Source organism: Ambystoma mexicanum, chromosome 1q (genome assembly GCF_040938575.1).
Source record: "Ambystoma mexicanum isolate Mex_15411 chromosome 1q, UKY_AmexF1_1, whole genome shotgun sequence".
Lineage (NCBI taxonomy): Eukaryota > Metazoa > Chordata > Amphibia > Caudata > Ambystomatidae > Ambystoma > Ambystoma mexicanum.
Genome location: NC_090922.1, coordinates 182,169,058 through 182,177,738, shown reverse-complemented (window position 1 = coordinate 182,177,738; position 8,681 = coordinate 182,169,058). Strand labels below are relative to the sequence as shown.

The window sequence follows — 8,681 nt, the reverse complement described above, 5'->3', positions numbered from 1 at the left end:
ACCCCTGGACGCAATATGAGTACAATGCAGTATGCTTTTAACTGAGCCACCTAGAAGCAGAACATAATATAGTGATGTACGTTTTAGCTTGGGGGCACTTAGTTGCAGAAAACAGTATAGAACAATGCAATATGCTTTTCTCTGGGACACCTAGGTGCGGGATACTGTGCGACACCTAGATAGAGGATACCATGCAGTGCTGTACGCTTTAAACTGGGACCACCTAGATGAAGGACACAATTTGGTATGGTGGGGCACGTTTTACCCTGGGAGACAATAAGACGGTATGCTTTTGTCTGGGACCCTGTGATGCAGAACACAAGATAGAACAATAGAATATTAGTCATGCAATGTAATCTCGGGTGGCAACAGTAAAAGAATCTGGCTATAGCATTCATTCTCTGACAGTGAAATGATCGAGCTAGGCAATTGTTTCTCTAATAGCAGTGGTAAATTAATCTGTAAATGATTCCAGCTTTGCCAGGCTTCTAGATTTGCTCTGGAACCGCTGTTCTGACTGCATGCCTGTTGTGCTTGCAGTACAGTTATAATCCAGTGCGAACTCTCGTTTGGTTCTTTCGCTGTACTAGCCCCATCGTGGCTCTGGTTCTTCTAGCCGCGTCCTGGTTCACTTGTAGCCAGAATCAGGGTTGGGAGAGAAGCCAAAAAATGCAATAACCAGAACCTTGACTAGTAGTTATAGAACCATTACATTTTAGTTGCAACACCATGATTTCTTCCCTAGTTTGGCAGTCTTCTTATCCTGCATGATCGATCGTCCGATAATAGTGCAGTTCTGCTGCAGTCCTGGCTCTGCCAGAGCGCTCCAATTTCCCGTTGATGCATCAAAAGGCCATCAAGGTCTGTCTGTTCTTTTTGCTTGCCATCCTGAGACTTGTAGTTTTCCTAATTTTCAAATGGGAAAGAAACATGATATACTACAAGTCCAAGAATCCAATGGGAAAAGAATCAAGACTGTGTGTCTTTCTCGCGCACAGCCATGTGAAACTTGAGCGCTCTACTTTCGCCATTGTGTTGTTCGCACTGTTCAGGCTGTGTGTACACTAGTGAGCGCTGCCTGGTTCTAATGCTGTCATCGTCCTGTATGCCAGTGGTCCTTGAACTGTACTGGTTCGGTCACAGTTCGTCTGGCGTAGTTTGCAGAGTGGCCTAGTCCTACCCGTCCGGCATAAGTTTTCCGGCGAACAGACGACCTGAGCCAAATCCCGCCTGGCCTGGGAGGCGGTGCGCGGGTGACCTCATGGGGCGGAGCGTCCAGGTTGGAGGTGCAGCCCCTCCTCCTGGTGCCTCCTCTCTCTCCCCCATGTCCCCGCCCTGAACTGAAACTGACTGGCTGAGTTCACTCCATTCCATTCCTCGTTCTCATTCCAGAGATTCCTCTGAAAAGCTGTCACCTTTCCAAAATACCAGGCCTGCTGCCTTCCCAGGCATCAACAACAGCAGGCACCGGGGCCCAAGGCACCGCCGCCAAAACCATCATCATCGCCACCATCACCATCACTTCCAGGGGGAGCAGCCCCCTCCCCCAGCCGAGTGGAGGAGGGGATCGAGGCGAGGGTAAAGAACAACTGTCCCACGCAACACTCTTCCTACCTTCAGCACAGCCAGCCTTGCTCACCCCAACTCCCCGCGTCAAACTTCCACTCTAGGGCACAATATAAGAGCACTCAGAAAGGTAAGGTACGCCGTTTGAGATTTGTTGTGGCTTTTGTTTTCCGCCCTCTCCTCATCCCTCCTCTCACTTTTTCATACATCCCATTCTTTCAAACCTCTCCTCAGCCTTACCAAACGTTCTCCCTCTCTTCCCCCCCCCTGCTCCCCTCTCCTCTTGTTTTCCCTCTCTCTCTTCCACTCTAGTCTAACGTGCTCAGATCGGGAGCTTGAAATCCTTGTCGTTTCTGGGATGTTTGGCATTTTTGCGCCCAGTGCCTGGCTTCCCTTAGCCTCTCCTCCCTCCCTCTCTGTAGTGAAGTGTTCAGAGGTGTTGGGGAACCATGTGTCCTCAACAGGGGAGGCAGGCGGTCAGATTTTCTGGGCTTTTGTCGCGTTGTAGCTTTTGACCAGGTTAAAGAGTGTGTTTGTCTTAACACCACTCAACAGAGGTCCTGGCCCAGCTTGTGGCCCAAGGCGGCTGTGCCCCCTCCAGCTTTCTTCCTCGGGGCAGGTGGTGTTTTCCCCAGGACATGCTGCAGCGTGCCCGCCGTGTATGCGGGGAGCTGTCTCCTGAAGGTTACAGCGGGACGGGAGGGCACGGGTGCGCAGAAGGAGGGGGCTTTAAAAGCCCACCCCCGACCTTTCATGAAGCACCACTGTGTGAGTACCCACTTAATGCACTTTTTTTTGCTGCACTCCTCTGCTTCTACACTGTCATTACGTTTCATAGCAGATTTATGTTGGGGGTTGGGGGCTAGAGGGAAATGTCTATGTAAACAAGATGCCGTGCTATCATGTCAGGGACGTGTAGGTTTTGCGAGCAAAACCCTGTATTTTGCCTTTTGTTCCTCGCCAGATTTCGTACAGTACAGTAACCACGTTATGTCTGTTTTTTTTTTAACTTACTAACTTGGGGAGGGGGGCTCTTGGAAGTGTACTTAGGTTAGGGGTTTAGATAAGGAGAGTTCAGTCTCCTCTCCCCACCCACATTTCATATTACTTTCTTGTTTGTTTTAATGTCTCCATTCCGCCCACCTTTTGTTTTGTTTTTCAAAGGCTTTTGCTTAAGTAAGCAGAAAAAAAATCCCTCTCTCCCAGGGCGGGCAAACCCCGGGGATGGCTTTAATAAAGAAGGGGGCAGGCCCTGGCTTTCCTCAGCAGGGAGAGAGAGCAGCAGCTTTAAAGTTCTTTCAGCCTCACTCAATGATAGGGCGGGGGGATAGAAAACGTGTCCTTGATGAAAAAAAAGTTGTGCGCTTTTCGCTTTGCTGGACGAACAACACAGTACCCATTCCCTGTGCTGTGGATTTTGTTCAATTTTTGAAACAGTGGAATTTGAATCGTTTTTATCCCAAGCGAACACAAATCCGTTTGCCTTCCTTAGCCGCAAATGTTCCTTTGTTGTACTGTAAGCCAGCCTTTTTTTTTTTTTTTTTTTGCTAGAGCTGCACTGATTTCGAAAGTTTGTGTTCTCTGCTTGGCAAGAGACACGGGCAGCGTAGAAAAGGGGAGGAGGCGGCTTTCCTTCTTTTCCCCCTTCCACTGTTTGGATTAATGTTTTACTAAAAGGAAGTGGCAGTTTCCTTGTAGCCCGCCCTGTAGATCCCCGGAGTGTTTGCTGATTTTACTGGATGTTGGCTAAACATCTTCCGTACTTTAGTACTAAGCAATGTGTGCTTTTAATGCATTTCTTTGAGCGTATTTTGAGGGAAAGAGGGTGAGCGGTGCCAGTGGGGTTTAGGAAAAACGGGAGGAGGGGGGACAGGAGAGGGTGAGATAAGGAGGGAAGCTGACTGTGAACGTTGGCCGCTCTTTGTCCACTTGTCTTGTAAACCCTGCAGCTCAGCCAGGCCGTTCAACCTCCGCAGAAACATTCTTTTTCAATATTTATTCTGCAGTAAAGTTAGGTCAATACAAGAGGAAGCCTCTTGTCCGTCCTGTTTTGTTCATTTTTCTCTGTCAACGTAGTAAATAACCCCCTGGAGCTTTTTGGTTCCAGGAAATTTAGCACGGGGGTGGGGCGGGTAGTTTGAGTCATGCCCCCACCCCATGTGTCTGCTTCAGGCCTTTTGTGTGAACAAAGGTTAAAGTTCCCTCCTCATCATGGTGCTGTCTCCCCCCGGGGTGTTTTTACTTTAAGAAGCTGATGTTTTGGGTACATTGCCCCACACCCAGTGCAACCGACTTGTAATGCTTCCTTTTATCTGATGGAAAACTAGATAATTCGATAACTTCACGATCTTTGTTGCACATTTGTAGTTGAATCATCAGAAGCCTTTTTTTCGTTTATGGTTGTTTTCTAAGACCCAACGTGGGCAAGTTTTTATTTTAGCTGTCAGTTTTAATAACGTGTGCTAAAGGTAAAGTGCCTCTGTGACAGAGCACGTTTCGCCCACACCCACGTGTAAAAAATAAGCGCCGTATACCCTCCGCCCTGCACTGCAGCGATGAGGTTCTTTGAAGCTCTTTTATGAATCGAGGATTAAGTAGTTTTCGCTTTAGTAAGCAGATTACAATAAGTACAGCGCCGTGGCTCGCTACCCGCAACTCCTAGACCTTACTATCTGTACGCAAAAAAGATTGGAACCGTCCGCCCATGACCGTTTGGTGGAACTTTTAATACACGTTTGAAGTATGGGTTCAAAGCTGTGCTTGTTTATGGAATACACACGTTTTCAGGGTAGCTTACATACGGTTTTACAATAGCCAAATGAAACATATTTAATTGTTTGTTATACAAATTGCAAGCCCGTTTGCTTAGCAGTATTTTACAGAAATTAAATGCATATTCCAATACCCAGGCGACTTTTTTTTGTACATGTTTCCATATGATAAGCCACTTTCAATTGTGAAACAAAGGTACATTTATATTATTGCTGTAAAAAAGGAGCGTTTTATTTTTATTAAAGGTGTATTACAATTTCCAAGAAACTTTTACACCGATTCTACATAAACATAGGTAATAATGCCTAATCCATCTCCATCTTTTTCGTTCCCAAGGACAAATGCCTATCATCAATCACGGTAACACATATCCGTACAGGTAATTCCGACTTCCACCCCCTTCCCACGCGCACGATGACTGAACGCCCCAGTTAGTCTCAAATTTCCCTCCAAGCTGCCTCCCCTGTAACATTCTACTTTTCAATTCCCGAAAAACTAGTGCCTGATTAGAGGTGAGCATCAGCCTTACCCATAGATCCTGAGTCAGGACCATAGCTGTCAAGTGCAAAAAACGCCCCCAAATTCCGAATTCTATGATCCAGAAAAGATGGACACCCTAATACCAGGTGGGCCAGAGATTCTGATGGAACCATTTCACACACACGACAACCGCGCAGTCCAGTTGGAAGGCCAATTATTGGGCCTATGGCTTCTAATGTGGGCAAAGTATTTAAACGAAATTTAGGGTATAGGTCTCTGTATTTTATTGATGGAAATGTTTGCAAATAAAGTCCCAACATTCCTGATGGTAAAAAGAAATGATAATTATCTCTAAATAGCACTAGTCTTTTTAGATCTTCGTGATCATTATTTCTATATTGCGCCAACCAAGCTGTGAGACCCAGTTCAGGTAGGATTGCACTTATGGGTGTGGACTTAGGGAGGCCCAACACTGCCTTCCATATTTTACCTTCCAATCAGTCCAAAAATCTTCTATTCGAAAAAGGAATGAATTTGCAACTGTACAAAATCATTGCTGTAATTTTTACCTTCAACAGGTCAATTACAGTGAGAAAGCGCAAAGCTTGTTTTTTAGCACCTTCATCACAGTAATGCCCGGGTTGGTTTTTGATTCCATTCTCTCTTTTTGTAGCTGGTGCTGCTTCTTTGACGATATAAGGAAACCCAGGTAAATTATACTAGATACTTGTTTAATCCTGACCTGGTTTTCTTCCACAAATAGACTGTGACTTCAGTTTAGCCTTTGAAGGCCAACTGGGGTATAGTCCAGTAGTAAAGGGTCATCTGCATACGCAATGATGTTAACCCTGAGATCACCCCATCTTTGCGCTTAGGCCTTTCACAATAGACACCCTTTCCACAAGTCTACTAAGAGGAGATTAAAAGGAATATGTACACACCCCAGGCAAACTCCTCGTGAGACAGGAATAGAATTGGACAGGTCCCCCTAAGTGTTCAATCTCACACTGACAGAGTTATTCGTATAGAGTAGCTGAATCATTCTCAGAAGGCCCTGGTTGATTCCCTAATTCTCCAGTTTCCCCCATAGGGTAGCAATGACAATGTTATCGAAGGCTGCTGTTAATTCCAAAACTGCCACTTATAGTGATTTGCCAAAAATCCTACCTATATCGGAGGTGCACTTGGGCAAAACCATAGCACTTACCAGTGTCCCCAGCCCTTTCCTAAAACCTGTTTGCAGCAGGCTCAGCAAGTTCTTTCCCTCAGCCCACTTTTTTAGATTGTTTAGAATAATGTTTGCAAAAATGTTAGCTGAGGAATCGATTAGGGCAATTGGGCGATAATTGGCTGGATTTGTTCTAATCATAGATTTGAAAACTGCCACAATGATTGCTTTATTCCAAGAAGTAGGGCAATCAGTGCCTGCCGCAATGTGGGAGAACAGTCTAAATTGAATGTCTGCCCGCATGGAGGCACTTTCTTTAAAGAATTGATTAGAGACCTTGTCTGGTCCACATCCTATAGAATTATTTAATTTCTCGATTCCCATAATAATGCCTGTACTATCAAAGTCAAATTCCAGGATAACAGACCTCGAGGGGATCGTTCCTGCACGTATTTGATTCTCCCACACCTGTATTACATTTCTTAAACAGGTACTCAGTCCAAACCCCCTCTGATTCACAACATGACTGCAGGTTTGATTGCTGATTTTCCATACCATTTAACATTCTCCATATTGAACAGGTGTCTTTGTCAACAAGTTTCCTAAACCATTTTTGTTTTTACCTAATATAAAGTGAAGTCTGTATGATTTAAGCCATCTACTATATCCCTTTTCTCCTTTTTTAGTCGTTGATAACAAAATCTAATCGTTTTATGTGGGTCGGGACAAAAGGGATAGAAGGAAGAGTAGACGTTCCTACTCTAGACATTATTAGTGAAAATATTTAGAGTGAGACGTTCTTATCTTCGTCTGGAAGTTGGGCCCACCAAGCATTCCACCCTGCTATTTGCTTAACAACATTTCCTGTTTTCCTGATCCCATTACTTGATCTAGTTATGATCAGGTTGGTGAGGCCACTCCTATTCACTACTGGTGAGATTCCTACATTGAGAGTTAACTGGAGCATCAAGTGGTCGCTTTGAGAGATCTTAGTAATCTCAAAGGAACATATATTGTTTTAGTTTATATGAGATAAAAATAAGTAATCAGTTATCGATTCAGGCCCAACATTATGCTAAGTAGATGTTTTGGCCCATTTACCGTTGAATAGTAGGTTTGATTGGACAACCCCCCCTCCCCCCACCTGGAAAGAAAAGGACCAAAAAATCTGCCGTTGGCTCCCCTTGATCCTGGTCTCAGGGGAGGGAACACTGAGATAGTTTGTTTACTCTCCTAGATCTGCTTCCTTCTCAATCGCAAAACATTCACAGTTAAAGTCGCCCCCTACATTAATTGGTCCCTTAGGGTGGGCCTTTTGCCAATTTATGAACATATTTTCTAAATCATCCATCCGTTTCTCAATTGGGGAGCAAATAGAATTGAAATAAATGTTCATAATCATCATGTGTAGTTTACTACGGCCAGACTTATCGATTCATTCTGTGGCCAACAAAGCTTAAGGTGTGCAATACCAGTTCTTTAGCGAGTAACTGACTGATTTTAACAGCTGATAATAGGCCTCCTCTGGGACAGCCTCACAGTCCTTTCCTGTCTGATTTGTAGTTTATCATTCGGCCATCAATTACAGGCTTCTCGGACAGCCATGTTTCTTGAAATAATATAAAGTCATATTTAGTCAATTGTAGCAAGCGTTAACCGTGCAAGAATGAGTTGTACCCACGGGTGTTCCAGTATAAAGTTACAACAAAATTAGAACCTGGAGGCTGGGATGGCTGGGAGTGTGCTGGCAAGTCAATCCCATCCTAAATCAGCCTGGGTTCTGTGCGTCCGCCACCGACGATCATGTTCAAAGATTTTGATTACGAAGATTCTCCTGATCAATCCCCTGCTGTAATAATAGCATTCAAAGCCCTTAAGCAGAACATCTTCTTGATCATGAAAAACAAAGATTTCTATCAATTTTGAATTAAAATGAACCTTGCAACTACCCAACTGCTCTCTATCGAAAATATGAATGAATTTTATATCTGACGTTGAAATCGAGGACAAGTCAGGTATAGAAGAGCGGAGAGACCGCATTCTCGCCCTATTTAGCGAGACATTGAGTTCCTCATCGAGCATAGATTAAAAAAAGTAAAGGTTTCAGTGGGACAAGTGAGAGGTTTCTGTAGTCACTCTCATCGCCTCAAGTCTGAGGTCTCCTGGCACCTTTGAGGATGGTCCCTGTATTTCTTTGATGGATCCTCACTAGTTCTAAAAGGTGAAGATTTCTTCGGGTGTCGATTCTCCACATCCATCTTTGTATTTGGCTCCTACACTGGGTACTTTGTCCCACCTGAGATAGAGCCCGCTCTTAATTGTTGCTAGAAGTCGTGGTATTGGCATCCACCTTCCGCTCCGAATTATGGTGACCATCAATTTTTTTCTGTTTCTTCCTGACCACTGTCTGCCAGCCAGTTTTCCCCCACGGCTCTTGAAAGAACAAATACTGTAGCCACGAAACTGGCTCTCTTACAGCCACCAGGCAATACCCCCCTCCCCGCCCATATCGGCAAGCCCACCAGCTGGGACCACTACGCAACCAACGTTCGAATCCTTTAGTCCAATATCACCTGAACAATTTCTCAAACTCCTATCTGTCCGCAAACCATCTGGCTCTCCGCTGGACCCTTGCCCGGCCACAACCCTCAAAGAGATCTTCGCTTCCACCTGTGCAGGAGAACACGCAAGATCC

At 45.0% G+C, this 8,681-nt stretch overlaps 1 protein-coding gene across 4 annotated transcripts in view; it reads left to right on the top strand.

The window, feature by feature from the left end:
- Positions 1-1,338: 1,338 nt before the first annotated feature.
- Positions 1,339-8,681, top strand: part of LOC138526347 (transcriptional enhancer factor TEF-1-like) — a 261,859-nt gene continuing 254,516 nt past the window's right edge. For 2 of the 4 annotated variants that reach the window (XM_069637018.1, XM_069637012.1), the window contains exon 1: positions 1,340-1,696. The gene's annotated coding sequence lies outside the window, so the exon portion shown is untranslated. Of the gene's footprint in view, positions 1,697-1,992; positions 2,335-8,681 lie in introns of those variants that run through there. The other 2 variants (XM_069636988.1, XM_069636996.1) reach the window with 2 other exon arrangements.